We start from the raw sequence: 19,072 nt of genomic DNA, 5'->3' as shown, positions 1-19,072 counted from the left end.
CCCTGCCCCATTCCTTGGAACTCAGGTCATGTAAGGAACCAAGGTCTTCATGTTGAGCTAAGGAGACAGGATGCTTGTTTGTTTGTTGTTTGTTTTTGAGATGAGGGCATGCCCTGTCACCCGGGCTGGAGTGTAGTGGTGTGATCACAGCTCACTGCAGCCTTGACATCCCAGGCTCAAGCAATCCTCTCACCTCAGCATCCCTAGTAACTAGGACCACAGGTGCACACCATCACACCCAGCTCATTTTTGTATTTTTTGTAGGAACAGAGTCTTACTATGTCGCCCAGGCTGGTCTCAAACTCCTATGATCAAGTGACCCTCCCACTTCAGCCTCCTAAAGTGCTGGGACTACAGACATGAGCCACCACAGCCAGCCTTGGAGACAGGATATTTAAAGAGGTGATTAATTTAAAATGAGGTCATATGGCAAATACCTAAGGTATGTGGAGCTTAAAACCTAGATGACAGGTTGACAGGTGCAGCAAACCACCACGGCACATGTATACCTGTGTAACAAGCCTGTATGTTCTGCATGTGTATTCCAGAGCTTATAATAACTAAATAAAAATTTTTAATGTATTTATTTTATTATTTTTTTTTTCAGATGGAGTCTCCCTCTGTCGTCCAGGCTGGAGTGCAGTGGTGTGATCTCGCCTCACTGCAACCTCCACCTCCCAGGTTCAAGCAATTCTGTCTCGGCTTCCCAAGTAGCGGGGACTACAGATGTGCACTGCCACACCCAGCTAATTTTTGTATTTTTAGTAGAGACAGGGTTTCACCGTGTTGGCCAGGCTGGTCTTCATCTCCTGACCTCGTGATCCACCCACCTCAGCCTCCCAAAGTGCTGGGATTACAGGCATGAAAATTTTTTTAAATGAGGTCATACGGGTAAAATATGATGGCTATCCTTATGAGAAGAGAGTAGGATGCACACAGAGGGAAAACCATGTGGAGACACAGGGAGAAGAGAGTTGTCTGCAAACCAAGGGGAGAGGCCTCAGAAGAAACTCACTTTCCAACTCTAATCCTCCAGCCTCCAGAACTGTGAGAAATCACATTTCTGTTGTTTGTCACCCAGAAGCCTAGCAAGCGAATACACTCCGCTGGGGATTCTTTTCTCATAGAAAGAATTTTACATTTTCTATGTGCAAATCCATCCGTCTTTCCCGTTATGGCTTCTGGGTTGTTTTTTGTTTTTTTTTTTTAATAATATTTATTTGAAAGGATTTTGCCATCCCGGTATTATTAAGATATATCCATACTGCCTCTAACATTCTTATCAATTTCTGTTATCACTGATGATATTCTTATCTTATGGTGGCTTCTTGTTTCATTTTATTTTTTGTTTATTTTTATTTATTTTTTGAAACAGAGTCTCGCTCTGTCGCCAGACTGGAATGCGGCAGCACGATCTTGGCTCACTGAAAACTCCACCTTCCAGGTTCAAGTGATTCTCCTGCCTCAGCCTCCCGAGTAGCTGGGACTACAGGCATGTGCCACCATACCCAGCTAACTTTTGTATTTTTAGTAGAGACATCGCAACGGGGTTTCACCATGTTGGCCAGTGTTGTTTTGATCTCTTGACCTCATGATCTGCCCACCTCAGCCTCCTAAAGTGCTGGGATTACAAACGTGAGCCACTGTGCCAGGCCACATTATTTATTTTATAGACACAGGGTCTCACTCTGTCACCAAGGTTGGAGTGCAGTGGCATGATCACAGCTCACTGCAGCCACCAATTCCTGGACTCAAGGGATCCTCCCACCCCAGCCTCCTAAGTGGGACTAAAGGCATGCACCACCACACTGGCTAATTTTTGTATTTTTAGTAAAGATGGGATTTTGCTATGTTGCCCAAGCTGGTCTTAAACTCCTTGACTCAAGCAATCTACCTGCCCTGACCTCTCAAAGTGCTGGGAGTACAGATGTGAGCCACTGCACCTGGCTTTTCATTTCCTTCTTTACCTGAAATTTATTTCTGTCATTTACGTGGTAGTCAGGCTCAAAATTTAGGTTTTTTTACCCTGAAAAGAATAGTCTCTTGTCTATGTTACTATTTCCCACCTTTTTTGAGGTATAATTGACAAAAATTTCTATCATTTTTATAAACATAAAAGTGTTGGCTGGCACGTTGCCTCATGCCTATAATCCCAGCACTTTGGGAGTCCCAGGTGGGAGAATCACGAGGTCAAGAAATGAAAACCATCCCAGCCAACATGGTGAAACCCCGTCTCTACTTAAAAAAAAAATACATATATATACACACACACACACACACACATATATGTATATATACACACACATATGTATATGTATGTGTATATACATGCAAAAATTAGCTGGGCATGGCGGCACATGCCTATAGTCACAGCTACTGGGGAGGCTAAGGCAGGAGTATCTCTTGAACCTGGGAGTCGGAGGTTTCAGTGAACCAAGATGGCACCACTGCACTCCAGCCTGGCGACAGAGCGAGACTCCATCTCAAAAAAAAAAGTGTTAAAATTATGTTATAGGAGTATATTTTTGACACAAAAATATACTTTTAGGTGAAAGAAGCAAATCATTTAAAACTATACATTTTTGAAATAAATAATTTATGAGTATTAAAAATTTATAGAAGAGGCTGGGAACAGTGGCTTAAGTCTGTAATCCCAGCACTTTGGGAGGCTGAGGTGAGCAGATCACTCGAGGGCAGGAGTTCGAGACCAGCCTGGGAAAAATCTGCTCTGATAATACAGGAAAAAGTGAAGCAAGAAATAAAGTCAGACAGTGAGGAGAAAGACTTCGTAAGCTTTTCTACTCCAGGCCAGGGACCTTGCACCTTATAAAGTCCAGGGAGTGTTTGTGTCACAGAGCTTCATAACAAGAGAGTGAATTGCTACTACCAGTCCAGCTAAGTACTGTTCATGAGAACACTTTTCTAAAGGCAGTTATCAATTTTGGTGGGGAGTGACTAAAAAAATTCTTCACCATGAAATAAGAGGTGGCCGTAAGGTCACTGTATCACTGAGCAAACACCTGATGTTTGCCACCAGCTCCTCTTGACAGGGCCCCCATGCCACCAAGGCAGCAGGGTCAGAAGCATTTCTAAGCAAGGTGGCAGAGAAGGGTTGCTTTCCATCCTTCACGCTGCCTTGAAATAGCCTGGGCTGGAGGGATTTTTTTTTTCTCCCTTTCCTTTTAAAGAATATACAGCGCAAGGCAACTTTCCTACCTCAGCTGCCCCACATTGCAAATGGGTAGCTAAGTGATGTGGTCTCTGAAACTGCCAACGCACAGCAGGGCTTGGAAAATCAATACCTCTCTCTGAAGTTACCCAAAGTGCTGAGACCTTTAAACCAAAGGACAGTAAGTAGACATCACCAATATTCTTTCATGGAATTCATGGAATTAGAAAATGAGTTTACTTCCCTAGAAGCCTCAAAATGTGAGCTGGACACACTGGCTCATGCCTATAATCCCAGCCCTTTGGGAGACTGAGGCAAGAAGATCGCTTGAGTCCAGGAGTTCGAGATCAGCCTGAGCAAAAAAGCAAGAACTCACTACTACACAAAAATAAAAATGCAAAATTAGCTAGATGTAGTGGTGTGTGTCTGTAGTCCCCAGTACTCAGGAGGCTGAGGCGGGAGGATTACTTGAGTTCAGGAGTTCCAGGCTGCAGTGAGCTATGATTGTGCCACTACACTCCAGCCTGAGTGACAACACAAAACCCTGTCGTTAAAGAAAAAAAAAAAGGACAATAGGCAAAAGCACAATTGCTGGAAATTGGAAATCACAAAAGTTAACTTCCTGTATAGTCTCCGTGTTTTTAAATTTTGCCTTTTTCTGAAATAAAATAAATTTCTGAAGTCTTCAGAATCTTAAAATAAGTAGTGAGAAACCAGGAAGAGAAATCTCGTTCTAAAAAGAACCATTCTAATAAATAGGCCTAATAAAGATTGGATGAGTAATAAAAAGTATTTCTATTTTAACTCCTAGTTTCTCTGTCTTGGGGGAAATAAGGAATGAGCCAAACACCCACCTACTCCACAGCCAGGACAGGGGGAAGTACCCTAAGGCAAAAAAGATGGTCAGATGTCAGAGGTAAAAATGGAGGCTAAAGACCTGGTGCTGTCAAGAAGTCCATAGGAAACTGGTCTGGACCTAACCAATGACCCTGGGGCTTAACAAGTCCGAGTTCCTCAAGTTCCCCAGGGAATTCCTGGAATCTTCAGCAAGACCCTCCAGGATATAATTTGCTCACTCGCTCCCGCTCGCGCTCTCTCTCTCTCTCTCTCTCTCTCACACACACACACACACACACACACACAAGCTGATGAGAATATTCTTGTGTGCTAATAAGAATCCCCGAAACAATACACAAGGTGGAAGTTTTTAAGTCGAAACACTAGATTTGGCAAGGAAATTTTTCTTCTCCAAAACGTTGATTTATTTTCCTAAAACGTCTTACAGAAGCAGAACAAATTAAATCATGCTTAATTCTATATTATAGGCCTCACTTTAAATGAAAAGAATAAAATGGCATAAAATCCAAGATTTTCTAGAAATTCTAGGCTATCTAGTTGTTAAATTAAGACTGATCAAATGCCAAAGCGTTTCTCCCTCTCCACTTGAAGCGAATCTGGGCGGGAAGGCTTAATGTGATAAAACTATTTCGCTTGCTATTTGAAGGATTCTCTTGTAAGATATACAATCCCTTTAAAATGTTCTAGGCAGCTGCTAGGGGTTGCTAAGGAAGGGATGAAAATAGAAAATATTCTAAATAAATAATTAGTGATTTCTGAGGGGCAGATTCCATAGATACTTTTTTCAGGATTTAACACATCTTAGGTTTAGAGACTGGCTAAGTTTTCTCTCTTGCATTGCCTCCCTCTCTCTCTTCTTCCCTTCCTTCCTTTCTTCCTCTCTGAGCTAAAGGAAAGGTGCAGACTCTTCAAGCAGAGAGCTAGAGAGGGAGATTTTGAGTTGCTCTGTTTGTGTCCACCTTGGTGGACACAGAAAGACACAACAGAAACTAGGTCCTCTATCTCCATGCAAGCCAGTGGAACCTCACTGTGTCTGTTTTATTCGGTTGTACTTTGGGGAAAGATTGCATTTGAACAGAGGAGTGTCCAGAAACAGACATCTGTTGTTTTGGCAGCCGCATTCATTTTCTGTCTTTGATCATCAGATCCAGGGGCATCCTGGGAAACTAACTCCTTCCTGGGCTCCAGGGAGGCAGTACCTCAAGCCTCACACCCCTATGGCAACAGAAACCACTTGATGGAAGTGTGCATGACACCTAGGAACTAATGAACTGCAACGAGGCTTCAGCAAAGACTTCTGGGACGAAGACGGCAAGCTTCTCCATCTACACCTGGGGAAAGAGAATCAGGCCAGCACCCACTTTACAGCCACAGGAAGAGAAGTCCTGAGAGTACAGCCAACCATCTCAGCGGCAGTCGCGAAGCCAGAAGTAGAGATCTGGTGACACTGTTTAAACCCTAATTAAGCCAAAGCAAAAAAGAAAAAGAGATATCCCCAATTTCTGGTACTTCTCATACACATGAGCCATTAAATTCCTTTTTGATTCATGCTCGATTTAGATTTTACCTGGGATTTGCGTGTAATAACCAGAAAAATTCCAGCCAATAGAGTTCTGCAGCTGAAATGAAGTTTTGAACCACTGAAAATTATTTTCCTTAAAGGTGTTCTAACATATTATGATTTGGGGGAAATTTCTTCCTCCTAGTGGATGAAAAATGGAAGTATGGGAAAAGCGAATCATATGAAAATTGAAAAGTCCCAAGGCCAAGAGTTGAAGGTACACCAAAAGAAGGAAGGAACTTTCAACAGAGATACACAGGCTCGTGAGAACCAATAAATACAGAAGAAACTCATTGTTTTGTTCTAAGTAAGGGAATCAGTGGTTCCCACTAAGGTCAGGGGGTTTCTTGATTGAAATGACCATGCAATGTTCAAATTTTAAATGGGTAGTGTAGCCATTTAATATGTGGCATATGCACTATAATAATATTTCTTAATACTAATTGCTTTAACATATACTTATGGTAACATGGTATTTTAATTTTTGTCCATATTTAGATAGTCACAAGAATGCTAAGAAGGAAAGAAAAATTCTGCCTGCTAATATTTTTTCTATATCTGAACACAGTAGAAATTGGCTCAGAAGAAGGAAGAGAAAAATACACAACTATATGTCAGTGTGTTTTAAACATGGCTCTACACATCTGTTTTGATATCTGCTTATTGTTCACTGTAAGTGAATATATGATAAAGCCTCTTATTTTATGATAGAGAAACAAAATACGCAGGGTTAATCCAGGTTAGAAGGGGCAAGGAACCACTTATTTTGTATCTCAGGAAATGCCTGACTTTGGATCCAACCTGTGTCCCACAACCACCACCTGGTGGCAGTGTACTTAAATAGCAGGAATAGCTGAGAGTTACATAAACATCTTTTAAATTTTGTCCCCGGCCGGGCGCGGTGGCTCACGCCTATAATCCCAGCGCTTTGGGAGGCCGAGGTGGGTAGATCACGAGGTCAAGAGATCAAGACCATCCTGGTCAACATGGTGAAACCCCGTCTCTACTGAAAATATAAAAATTAGCTGGGCATGGTGGCGCGTGCCTGTAGTCCTAGCTACTCAGGAGGCTGAGGCAGGAGAATTGCTTGAACCCAGGGGGCGGAGGTTGCGGTGAGCCGAGATCACACCATTGCACTCCAGTCTGGGTAACAAGAGCGAAACTCCATCTCAAAAAAAAAAAATTTTGTCCCCAGCAACACTAAGGTCAATTTGTGGTACCAGATCAATGACTAGATACTCTCTCCAGGATGAGGGAATTAAAAAACAAGAAATTAAGACACCAGAAACCTGGTTGGGTGTGGAGCAACTATGGAATGCAGGCATATGCCAATGATGGCAGCATCCCCCAGCATTTTCCAACAAGTAACAACGCTCTTACCACTAGCAGGTAGGTCCAGGTGGTACAAGAAAAAGCCAGCCTGAGGATTAGATGATTGAGCAGAGACCCGAATAAAGGGAGGACACAAGCCATGCAATTATCTAATGCAAAGAAACACTGCATTAGATTAGGCGGTGGAAGCAGCAAGAACAAAGGCCCTGGGGCAGGGCCATGTCTGACTTCTCAGGTACAGCAAGGAGGCTAGCAAAGCTCAAGCAGAGGAACAAAATAGGGCAAATGAATGTGACTGAAGCAGTGAATAGGGGTCAGTTCCTTGCCTTTCCTTCAGTTTCTGGAAGCTGCCCACATTGACTCATGGACACTTTTTCTACTGCCAAAGCGAACAGTGATTGAGTTCTTCTCATGCTACCTTCTGGTTCTCTCTCTGCCTCCCTCTCCTACTTGCAGTAGTCCCTCCTTATCTGCAGAGGATACACTCCAAGACCCCCAGTGACTGCCCCACTTCACAGGAAGAGAAGTTTTGAGAATGCAGCCAACCCTCTCAGCGGCAGTAGAGAATCCACAAGTAGAGATCTGGTGACATTGTTTAAACCCTAATTAAGCCAAACAACAACAAAAAAGATACTCCCAATTCTTGGGACTTCTCACATACATGAGCCATTAAATTCCTTTTTGATTCATGTTATATATATATATATATAATGTTACTTCCTATACATACACAGCTATGATAAATTTATAAATTAGGCACAGTAAGAGATTAACAGCAACAACTCATAACAAGATAGAATAATTATAACAAAACTTATGTGAATATGGTCTCTCAAAATATTTTATTGTACTATATTTGCCCTTTCTAAATTGAAAAGTTTTACCTTTTCACTTAAAAGAAGCACTTCATGGCTTCTCGTCATCCTATCTGAATTACCGGCATCACTACTCTTGCACTCTGGGGCCATCATTAAGTAAAGTAAAGGTTACTTGAACACAAGCACTGAGATGCCATGACAGTCAAGCTGATGACCAAAATGGCTGCTTCAGTGACTTACGGGTGGGTAGAGTCTAGAGGGTAGACATGCTGGACTAAGGAATAATTCACATCCTGGGTGGCACAGAGAGGGACAGTGAGATGTCACCACACTACTCAGAATGGTAAACAATTTAAAACTAATGAACTGTTTATTTCTGAAATTTTCCATTAATATGTTCAGAGCAGGGTTAACTATGGGTAACTGAAACCTCAGAAAGTGAAGCCATAGATAAGAGAGGCCTTCTCTATACAATTCTGTGTAATTACATTGGTTCCATCCAAATAATTCAGGACAGTCTCCCACTTTAAGTCAATGGTTTTACAATCTTATTTCCATCTGCCACCTAATTCCCCTTTGCCAGCTAATCTAACAGTTGCAGGTTCTAGGGATTAGGAAGCGGGCATTTCATGGAGGTCATTTTCTGCCTAGCACCGAGGGTTAGAAATGAGGTTAGGCCGCTGCATGTTCTCACTCATAAGCGGGAATTGAACCATGAGAACACAAGGACACAAGGAGGGGACCATCACACACTGGGGCCTGTCCGAGAGTTGGGGGGCAATGAGAGGGAAAGCACTGGGACAAATACCTAATGCATGTGGGCCTTAAAACCTAGATGATGGGTTGATAGGTACAGCAAACCACCATGGCACATGATACCTGCACAACAAGCCTGCACATTCTGCATGTGCATCCCAGAACTTAAAGTAAAATTGAAAAAACAATACGTATAAAAAGAAAGAAAGAAAAGAGAGCAGGTTAGGCAGGCAACTAGAAGGTGGAAAATTAATACACCAACCTAAGAAACACAGCCTGAAAAGAGAGGATAGGTCAACTGAGAACAAAATGACAGAATTTTCTGGTCACTCCCAAAGCTCATCAACTGTGGGGCAGTTTTAAGAAGCAAGTGTGCATCGTAGCTCCGTAGTTTTTTATGTTGTTTCAGTATTTTTAAAATGATGTATCAATGATGAGTCCAGTGAGACAGTTACGCAGACTGAGGTAGTCCAGGAGTTCTCCAGATCTTTATGCCGTCTGCCCTGAGAACATGTGATATCCATGCTATATAATGGTTTCTGTAAATTAAACCTCTTAATCTAACTTCATGATAAGAGTACTTGTCCTGTATGTCAGGTACTCCCTGGAGTGCAACATTCCGGAAAACCAATTACCTGGGGGAGTTCATGAAAACGTGCATGGATTAGTAACAACTAACATATGTAGACAAAGTCGATCCCAACACATAGTCACTATCCTACCCTTGCAAAATCACTGTGAAGTTAGCAGAGGTTGTTATTCCCATTTTAGAGATGAGAAAACAAAGGCTCTTAACACTTGTCTGTGCATCCAAAAAAGGCAGATGCAGAACTCAGACTCAAATCCTTAATCTGCAATTCCGGCTTCAGCTTCCTTTTCAAAATGCCACATAGCTCCAAGCAATCAAGCTGTCCTATGACAGAGGTGCCCAGGTAGTTTGCCTCAAATACTTCCTCATTTCCAGGGGCTCCCAAATCTCTAACCCTTTACAGAAGCTTTAACCTGGAGGGAACAGTGTGCTGACACCTATAGTAGGTAACACAAGTCAAACAGGGGGCCTCTGTGTCATGGTCTGATTATTATATAGCAATTAGGTAATTGTGGCAAACATCCAGAGAAAGATAATCTAACTACTCATGGAGCATAATGGTCTTGGAGCCAAGCCTGGCACATGTGCTACAATATCGTCTACCACCAGTGCTATTGTTATTCCATCAGATCCAAATCTCCATCTCCCAGTCCCATCCTAAAATAATCATGGTTTTTGCTATGTGGCAACATGAGTGCATCCACATTGGCTAACGTGCACCAGCTCAACTCTTAATCCACTCCTTGAGCACGGTCCTTCTACCCCTGAATGGGGGGTATAACGCAGTCAGCCCCTCTGCAAAAAATTGTAATAGTTTATGAATATAAACAGTGACAGTTGTCTTGCCACCCTTCCTTCTGTCAAATAAAATGTGTAAAGTAAGGAAATCCCATATATGAAATCCATTTTGGTCAAGTTTATATAAACAATATTTTCAGATCACCCCAAACACATGTGATCTCAATTTAGGCAGCAATGACTTAGACAAACAAACAAGAATGGGAAGGAAAAGGATGAGAGGAAAGGGGGAGGAAGAAGGACGGGAAAGAAAGAAATCCCACCCTAGAGAAGGATGTCTCTCCATTTGCTCCTGTCCTGTCCAGTGCCCCATAGCAGAGTATTAATATTTTGTTTTCACAAGTCCCTTAAAATTTTTGCTAAATTTATTCCTACTTATTCTGTCTCTCTGGTTGATTCTATACATACAGTAATTTTTCCCATTAAATTTTCACAATGGGTGGCATAGACACATAGGAAAACTATAAATTTTACATTGTTATTTCCATACCAGCCACCTTGATGAATTCTAGAATTCTACCACTGTTTCTAATAGATTCATGGGAGGATTGGGTATCTTAGGTTTTCCAAATTAAAAAGTTAAAATTACTTGCAAATAGTAATAATTCTACCTTTCCCCCTTTCTTCTTTTGCTCATAATTGTAGTATCTAATAATTTCTAAACAATGGTCAAATAAGAGTAACAAAATGAGCATTTCAGGCTTATTCTGGATTTAGTGGAAGTGCTTCTAGTGTTAAATCACTAATGATGATGCTGGCTTTAGGTATGACCCTATTTTTATAGCAGTTGTTCTGAAAATCAAAAATAGATATTTCTTTTTATAAGATATCTTTTCAGTATCCAGAAATCACCGATTTTTCTTATTTGCTCATATTAACAATAAATAACATTATTACATTCCCTAAGATTGAACCATCCTTCCATTTTTAGATAAATCCCATTCTGTCAACACTGATAATACCTTTCTGTGAGTTCTTTCAGAACATTGCCCATGACTGGTTCCTGTTTAGCGCAGCACATAGCATATAGTTGATAATACATGTTTAATGAATAAATACATGAATGAATAGCTAAATAATAGCTGCACAGAATGAATTAATAGCAAGTCCCCAAACACCTTTTGCACCTCCCTCCAGTTTCTCTAATCCCTCCAGTGAATTAGAGAGATCATATGTCTTGCCCGGGGTGGATCTTTATATATTTAGTAAACATCTGGCTTAACTGGCCCCCACATTTCTAAAAATAGCACCCTTGAACTCCTCTTTCTCTATGGGGAAACTATTTCATGTGGTTACAGTGGGGCAATCACATGGAACAGTTTCCCCACAAGGAATAGAGAGCTGTGGTTCTCTCTTCTCACCACCACCCCAAGACAAAGGGCAGGCTACATCTCCCAGGCCTGATTAGAATCCCACACAATTATTGCTTTAGGAATGGGGCACATGACCCAACCTGGGTCCAAGGCATCTCTAGGAATTTCCCACAGAAGCTCTTAATAAAAACTTTTTCCAAAAAGATTGATAAACATAGATTATGTTTGTCTAGGAATGCTTCTTACCATCTTGCCTACACTGTGGTGAGACAGCCTGTTTGAGAATGAAGCCAGGCAGAGACAAACATGGCAAAGAATGAAAAGACACAGGGGCCTAGTGACATGATTTGAGCCCCTGGATCCAGTTGTTCCTGAAGCCAAGTTACCCCCAGACTTCTCAATCACATAAGGCAATCAATAATCTTTTTTGTTGTTTATAATAGTGTAAGTTCCATTTCCATCATTTGCAACTGAAAAAGTATTGCCTAATTCATGTGTTGCTTTGTTTACTTGTATATTCTTAAATAAGGTTGAAAAAAATTTTTTAAGGCAAGTAAATCCTAAGTAGCAAGTATAAACAAGAAAAAGCCAACCACCTTCTTTTAATTAACGGCAAGATGGGTTGAAAACTCCCTTAAGTGAATTATAATTTCAGAATCAAATTCCCAAGAGAGTTATAGAGTTGCTTGTTAAACCGCAAAAACCAATGAAATCAGGAGATTACTTTAACGGGGCGGTGGTTCAATCCATTCCAGAGAGATCATCCATTATGCAAAACCAAAACCCTTAAAACTTTCTGACAAACAACCCTAGCAATCTTTCATTCATCTGAAGTCTCGAGGCCTCTCTCCTGACTTGATATAAAATGAAAATGCCTGGTATGATTTACAAAAATAAAAAATAAAAATAAATAAATCATGCTCTGATGGCTGGAGAACACCAGTGAAAGCAGCTAAATCTCAAAATAGAGAGCTTCACAGGTGAGCAATCCTGCATTCCCAAATGCCCTTCTTTCTGCAGAAGCACCAAAGCCAAGCAGGCTCCTGGCATCCTAAATGCATCTGAACTTACCTGAGCAAGTGGCACCCATTCTTCCTGGAGGCTCAAGAGAATGTCAGCATGGAAGTCCACAAAGCCTATCCACTGCCTTACCCCCATTTCTTTGGTGGAGAATTCTGGCTGCAGTTACTTCATGAAATCATACATTTTTTTCTCCTTCAGCTCAACTTACAATACACCAAATTCTGGAATCCGGTTCTGATTATTCTCTGGAGAGCTACTTAAGAGCTGCTTCAGGGCTTAAAATCCCTCATTCAGACATAATCTTGAAATAAAAGACTATATTCACATGAAACATGCATTACAGCTTTCTCTTTAGAGCCTTCAATACTGATGGCCCTAAGTACTGATGGGCAGGATAAAGGAAGGCATTGAAGAAAAATGAACAAGAGCAAGAGAGAAAAGAAAAATGGGAGAGAGAGGAAAAAAGAGGAGAGAGACATTTACTCTGTCACAGACTCTATAAATGCCATTTCATGTCATCCTCATGTAATCCTTTGGCAGCAAGTAACTGAGCTCATTCTGTAGATGGAGAAATTGAGGCTTAGCAATATTAACTCATTTGTCCAATAGATTCTGGCTCAGACGTACAAAACATGCTCCAAACCATGTTGCTTCTATTCTACAGCTTCCTCTTTCTGATGGATCTAGAAATATGTTCTAGAAGCAAAGTCTTTTCATGGGCAAATGGACTCTACGGAGTTAAAACAACTTCATCCCCTAAGAAACAGAGATTAATATAAGTAACCTGTTGCCCAGTAAAACCAGTATGTGGCAAAGCCGAGCCTGGAATCCAATTTTTCTAACTCTAACATCTTAATCCACCTGCGCTAATCTATTTTATAAGTGCAAGTTATCAATATAGATCAAATACAAGCACTCCTGATTAACGGGTAAAAGCTGAGAATTTCCCCAAGAGAATGTTAACTGAGAACAGAGTGGGAAATTCATTTACAAATTTTCTTTTTTCTGCCTCAATGTTCTTGCTTATATCAAGCTTTCATGGCTGTTGCAATATATCCGGGAGGTATTTCCCCCATGCTGTTGCAAAATCTGTAAGGAAGGAAAAAAAAAAAAAACCCTAAACTAAAATAGCACATGTAAGCCACGATTCTGGCCACTGCACACGGTACACAGGGTATGGTCATGCCAGTTGTTTCCTGAAACGAGTTTAAACAAGAGGTCACAAACTGGTAGCCAGCTGGCTATATCCAGCCCACAGATGTATTTTGTTTGTCCCACACTGCTGGCCCCCACTGGGCTTTTAAGAAACTTAAATCTGTTGCCAATATTAAAACTCAAAAGGTTTCAAATCAAAACCTGGATTCCCAGGTTCTCTTACAAAGTGGAAGATCACATAACCCCAATGCCACATTTGCACATGGAAAGAAAAGAGCTGGAAGGCAGCAGTGGCTGCCCCCTCAGCCAGAGCACAGGCACATTGGCTTCTCTCCACCTAATTTACCTCACTCCTTTAAACCACCTGCCTGAGCCCTGAAGGTATCCGAGTTGCGGACTTTTGGTTTAAATGGGTAAGGAGATGCACACTGCAAAACCAATCATTATTGGGCTTTTCCCAAACCATCCCAAATAACAGACTCTTTGGTCAATATTATGACAGCTGTGATAGAAAGTAGAGCATATACAGAACTAAAATGATTTGAGAAATGGACAAACTCGGTAGCTGAGACTATATTTGGATTTCTGCTCTCAGATACTCATTTTGTTTAGAAAGTACATTCACTTTTATTATTTCATTTATTCCTCCCAACAATCCAAAAGGAAGCAACTACTCTCAGATCAACAACGGAAGCTAAGTCACGTCAAGTAAGTTATCCAACCAAGATTATCCAATCCATAAGTCTCAAAGCCATGTTTTGAACCCAGATTTGTCTAGCAACAAAGACAGTGCCTTTAGAATCATAAAAGAACACTTCGTAGAGTCACAAAGCTTGTTTCCACCCCCAGACCTTGGTACTTGCTGTTTCCTCCACATGGAGACCTTTGGTCGGGGCTGTGGGCAAGGGTCTTACTCTGTTACTCCATTTACATCACCCCCAAAAAGAGGTTCTCCTTAATCATCCTATTTAACATACCCCACATGTTGTCCTGGCATCATGGTACATGTTTGTAATCCCAGAACTTTGGGAGGCTGAGATGAGAGGATTCCTTGAGGCCAGGAGTTTGAGACAGCCTGGGCAACAAAGTGAGATGCCGGTCTTTTTTTTTTTTTTTTTTTTTTTTTGAGACAGAGTCTCGCTCTGTAGCCAGGCTGGAGTGCAGTGATGTGATCTCGGCTCACTGCAACCTCCGCCTCCCAGGTTCAAGCAATTCTCCTGTCTCAGCCTCCTAAGTAGCTGGGATTACAGGCACATGCCGCCACACCTGACTACGTTTTTGTATTTTTAGTAGAGATGATGTTTCACCGTGTTCTCCTGAGCTCAGGAAATCCACCAGCCTTGGCCTTCCAAAGTGCTAAGATTACAGGCCTGAGCCACCACACCCAGCCAAGACCCCCATATTTTAAAAAAATTTTCTAAATAATAATAACCAACAGGCACAGACATATTCCCCAATTACTTTCCAGGACTTTGCTACTCAAAGTGAGATCCAGAAAGCAGCAGCAGCATCTAGCAACCATTTAGAAATGTGGACTACTAGACGCGTCTTAAGACCAGCTGAATCCAAAGCTACCTGTTAGCAAGATCCCCAGATGATCCTAACGTTTACAAAGCACTACACCACACAGGTGCTGCCCAACAGAAATATAATGTGAGTCACAAGTGTAACTTTAAATTTTCTAGTAGCCACATTGAAAAGGTCTAAAGGGGTGAACTTAATTGCAGTATGTTTTACTTAATATGAGTATAATTTCAACATGTAATCAATCTAAAATTATTATTGAACAATTTAGTATTCTGTGTATCTTATACTTACAGCATATTTCAATTTGGACATTTCATCTATTCAATAGCCAGACACTGACAGTAGTTACCATACTGGACAGAATAGCTCTGGGCCATCGATTTATTTTTCAGGCTACAGCGCAGTGGTGCAATCTTGGCTCACTGCAAACTCCACCCCCGCAGTTCAAGCGATTCTCTTGCCTCAGCCTCCTGAGTAGTTGGGATTACAGGCACCTGCTATCGTGCCCGGCTAATTTTTGTTTTTTGTTTTTTGTTTTTTTGAGACGGAGTTTCACTCTTGTTACCCAGGCTGGAGTGCAATGGCGCGATCCCAGCTTACCGCAACCTCCGCCTCCTGGGTTCAGGCAATTCCCCTGCCTCAGCTCCTGAGTAGCTAGGATTACAGGCTTGAGCCACCGCGCCCGGCCTGATTTTTGTATTTTTAGTAGATTCGGGGTTTCAACAACTTGGCCAGGCTGGTATTGAACTCCTGACCTCTTGATCCACCCACCTCAGCCTCCCAAAGTGCTGGGAGCCAACACGCCCGGCCCAGAATTTTTATTACATTTGCTCTTTGTTTGCTGTCTCCACAACTGTCCTACTAAAATGTTAATTCCAGGAGAACAGGTGCTTCATCTATCTTATTCACCTCTTTAACCCCAGTACTTTACCCAGTATAGGGTATATGGTACATATTTTTAAAATAATTGTTGAGTGAATGAATGAGCATGGGATACATGCTTCCTAGTACTTTACGTGTGTCAGTGTGGTTCAGGGGAAGAAATCAGCACTTTGAAATTAGACAGAAGGTTCAAATCTCAGCACAAGCACTGAAAGGCCAAGTGACCCTGAGCTAACCATTTACCCTCTCAGAGCCACCTGTAAAATAGAAACACTGCTACATATATCACTATGCAATCACAACACCCAAATGAAATAACACGTCTATGATTGTAGGTAGCACCAACTGCCACAATAGCTGGCATTCAATAAATGCCAATGAAATTCCATCCTTCTCTATTCTCTCCCCAGTTACCACCTGCAAAAAATGCTGATGAACACTGACCGTTTTCCTCTGGGTTGCATGAGCATGACTTTTGAGAGCATTTTCCTGAGTTACTTTCCTCTAGCCAATAGGATGTGCGTATTAACTGTTGACAGGGAAGACAACTTCAAACCATGGACGATCACTTCCCATTGCCCTGGGGCTGAATGGTTTCCAATGTAAAGCAGTCATAGTTACTGTACGGTCTATAAACTATGAGAGAGAAAACAGCTCATGTTGTCTCCATCACTTTGATGAGTTCTGCAGTGGCAGCCAGTTGGCCTGGCCCGAGGTCCCATCCTTTAGAAGAGTTTAAAGTCTCTGCCTAGACAGCTTGTAATCAGCTCATTCTGATAGGTGCATTGTGGCTTTGCCTTTTTTTTTTTTTTTTTGGAAAGGGAGAAAGAAGAGGGCATGGAGGGTTTAATCTCCCCTGATTTATTAATCACTGGCCTGTGTCAATCCACAAAGGGAGGCTTGCTTCTCCACAGATTTTAACACATATATCCTAATCCATTAGTCTATGTTGCCCTGAAAATCTGTGCACACGTTCTAATCTCAGATGTGTTTTTATATCACATTAGATCAACGGCATAGGAGGAAAGCAAAACCTGGATTTAGAGATAACTGGAGTGGCACTGAGGAGCTAAGACTGATAGAGCTGCTTAGTCAAATATGAGGAAACCCCAAGCCAGCTGTGCAGAGAGCAGCCCCAATTTCTTCTTGCCTCTCCCTCTTGCTGAAAACACAAGAACCAGAAACATGCACAGAATTCATAGGCTACTGGAAGCACATTTAAACCAAATAACAATAAATAAATGGGAAATATTAAAACCTTTAATTAACCTGTGGCTCTCTCATCAGATAAATAGATTCTATATAGGACACTGGCATGGGAAGGAATGATACCGTTTGGGTACAGATTTCACCATTTCAAAGATTAAGAGTTGGGCTAGAAAACCAGGAGAAAGTTTCTGATACTGGAATCAATGCCACTGATCAGTGCCATCTGATACTGAATCAATGCCACTGTTTCCTTTTCTACAACAGAGTGAGAATGCTGCCCCTCTTCCCATATGGGAGGGGAAGAGGAGTCTGAAGAGATGGAACTGATGAAAATTTCACAAATTCCTCAAAAGACTGCTCTCTGTGGTAAGGCTGGAGAGTGGTTCAAGGCAGTTCCAGCACACTCAGATTCTGTAGGTCCAGCTAGTCTTTCCAAAAGTGGAGTTTGGGGGCTAATGATTCCCTCTGTGTTAGACATGTATTGGCAGGAAGCTTGTTCCTAAGAGAATTTCGTGTCCAGCGCTTTCAATCAGCACCACTGGGCTAGAAGCTGGGGTGGAGATAGAGCTATCACATGGTCCTCTTAAGTGAGGATCAGAGGAATCTTGTTCTATCCACACCTCTTCACTTTAACAGTTCTGTGAATGGCTACCAAATACTGACACTGAGCCCCAAATGCCACAAGCATTGGTTGTGAGTAGGAGGCTGGGCATACCACAGCGTTGAAATAACATATTCAGGAGCCACGTCAAACAAGGTAATTTCTATACCTTCTCTTCCTAACATCAGCATAAAGGAATCTGGGAAAATCTGACATCTTCTATTCTTTCATTCAGAAACCCTCCAGATTTCTTGGTACACATTCCACCACATATTAAGTTGCACGAATAAAACACCCCCTCTCTATTTCCAGCTGCCACAAACCCAAACACCTCAGATTTTAGAAAGATTTTATCTTTCCACCTCCCTGAAAGGGCATTTGACACTTCTCACAATTCTAAAATTGGAATTGGAAAAAAAAATGCAATTACCCTCATAAAGCCAAAGCTACCCCACAGAAGAAACCAGAACATTCCTACAACCAGCAATTAAACAACTAAAACCTTCCCAGACAGCATGCCCCTTCTTTATTTTGCTGTTGCTGCATTAATCATCCTAACACCTTTTTAATTATAATCACAAACTGGAAGCCATGGCTTCTGATGTTATAAATACTGATTTTCCAGTTAAATTAGGCATTTGCTGTTTTATGTTTTGATAGGAAGGGGCTGTTTGAAGCCTCCTAAAATACTGCAATTAGTTCTCTCTGTTGAAACAGACAAGACATTAACAGACACATTTGCTGCTTCTCTGTAATGTACTGGAATGTTTATGCCTAAGTGTACTCTCAAGCTTTTAAAGCATAAGGCATATTTTTAAAAGTGGAAGAAATCAATCATAATACACACATTTATTATATATTTCTGACGTTAAGTTATTTCTAAAACTTTCCCAGGCTGTAATTTAAACCTAGAAAGCACATCTCCTGAATGGGCAGGCAACCTGTCAGAAAACAATCTTTATTTTACCTATTGGCTCTGCTAAGATGATAACATCACTTTAGTTGACAAAGCCTGTGTTTCTGTTTGACAATTGCAATTAATTACCAAAATGCAATGGAGATGGAGCCAGCCATGCAGATCTGTCTTCCAGAAAGATATAAAACAAGAAGAAAGAGAGAAAGAGAAAAAAACAAAGGCAAAGGAGGTTTGCGTTTGGGGCATCTGCACCAGTGTTTTTTAAAATGTTATGGCTGGCCGGAAAGCTGGATTATTAATTTATTTTCCCTTCACTTAACTTTCTGGTCCTCTCTTCTCCCTTTCTCTCACCACCGACAGACAGTGGGAAAGGAGGGAGATGAACATCTCACAAGACAGAAGCTCCAATCTGTTGCAAAGGAGGCGGAGATTAGACAGGGCACGGTCTGGGGCATAAAAACTCTCAGGGCACCCACTGTCATGCAGACATTGAGGCTTCTAGAGCAAAATCAACTCCGTGCTCATTCAGCCAAAGGGGATGGAAAGTTACGGAGGTGGAAGACAT

At 41.5% G+C, this 19,072-nt stretch overlaps 1 protein-coding gene across 8 annotated transcripts in view; it reads right to left on the bottom strand.

Annotated features, from left to right (window-relative positions):
- The window catches only part of HS3ST4 (heparan sulfate-glucosamine 3-sulfotransferase 4), a 900,746-nt gene that overhangs the window by 415,357 nt on the left and 466,317 nt on the right, over window positions 1–19,072 (bottom strand). The window lies entirely within an intron of this gene.

This window comes from Callithrix jacchus, chromosome 12 (assembly GCF_049354715.1).
Source record: "Callithrix jacchus isolate 240 chromosome 12, calJac240_pri, whole genome shotgun sequence".
NCBI lineage: Eukaryota > Metazoa > Chordata > Mammalia > Primates > Cebidae > Callithrix > Callithrix jacchus.
The sequence above is the reverse complement of the archived record's forward strand: the minus strand, read 5'-3'. Positions and strand labels throughout refer to the sequence as shown.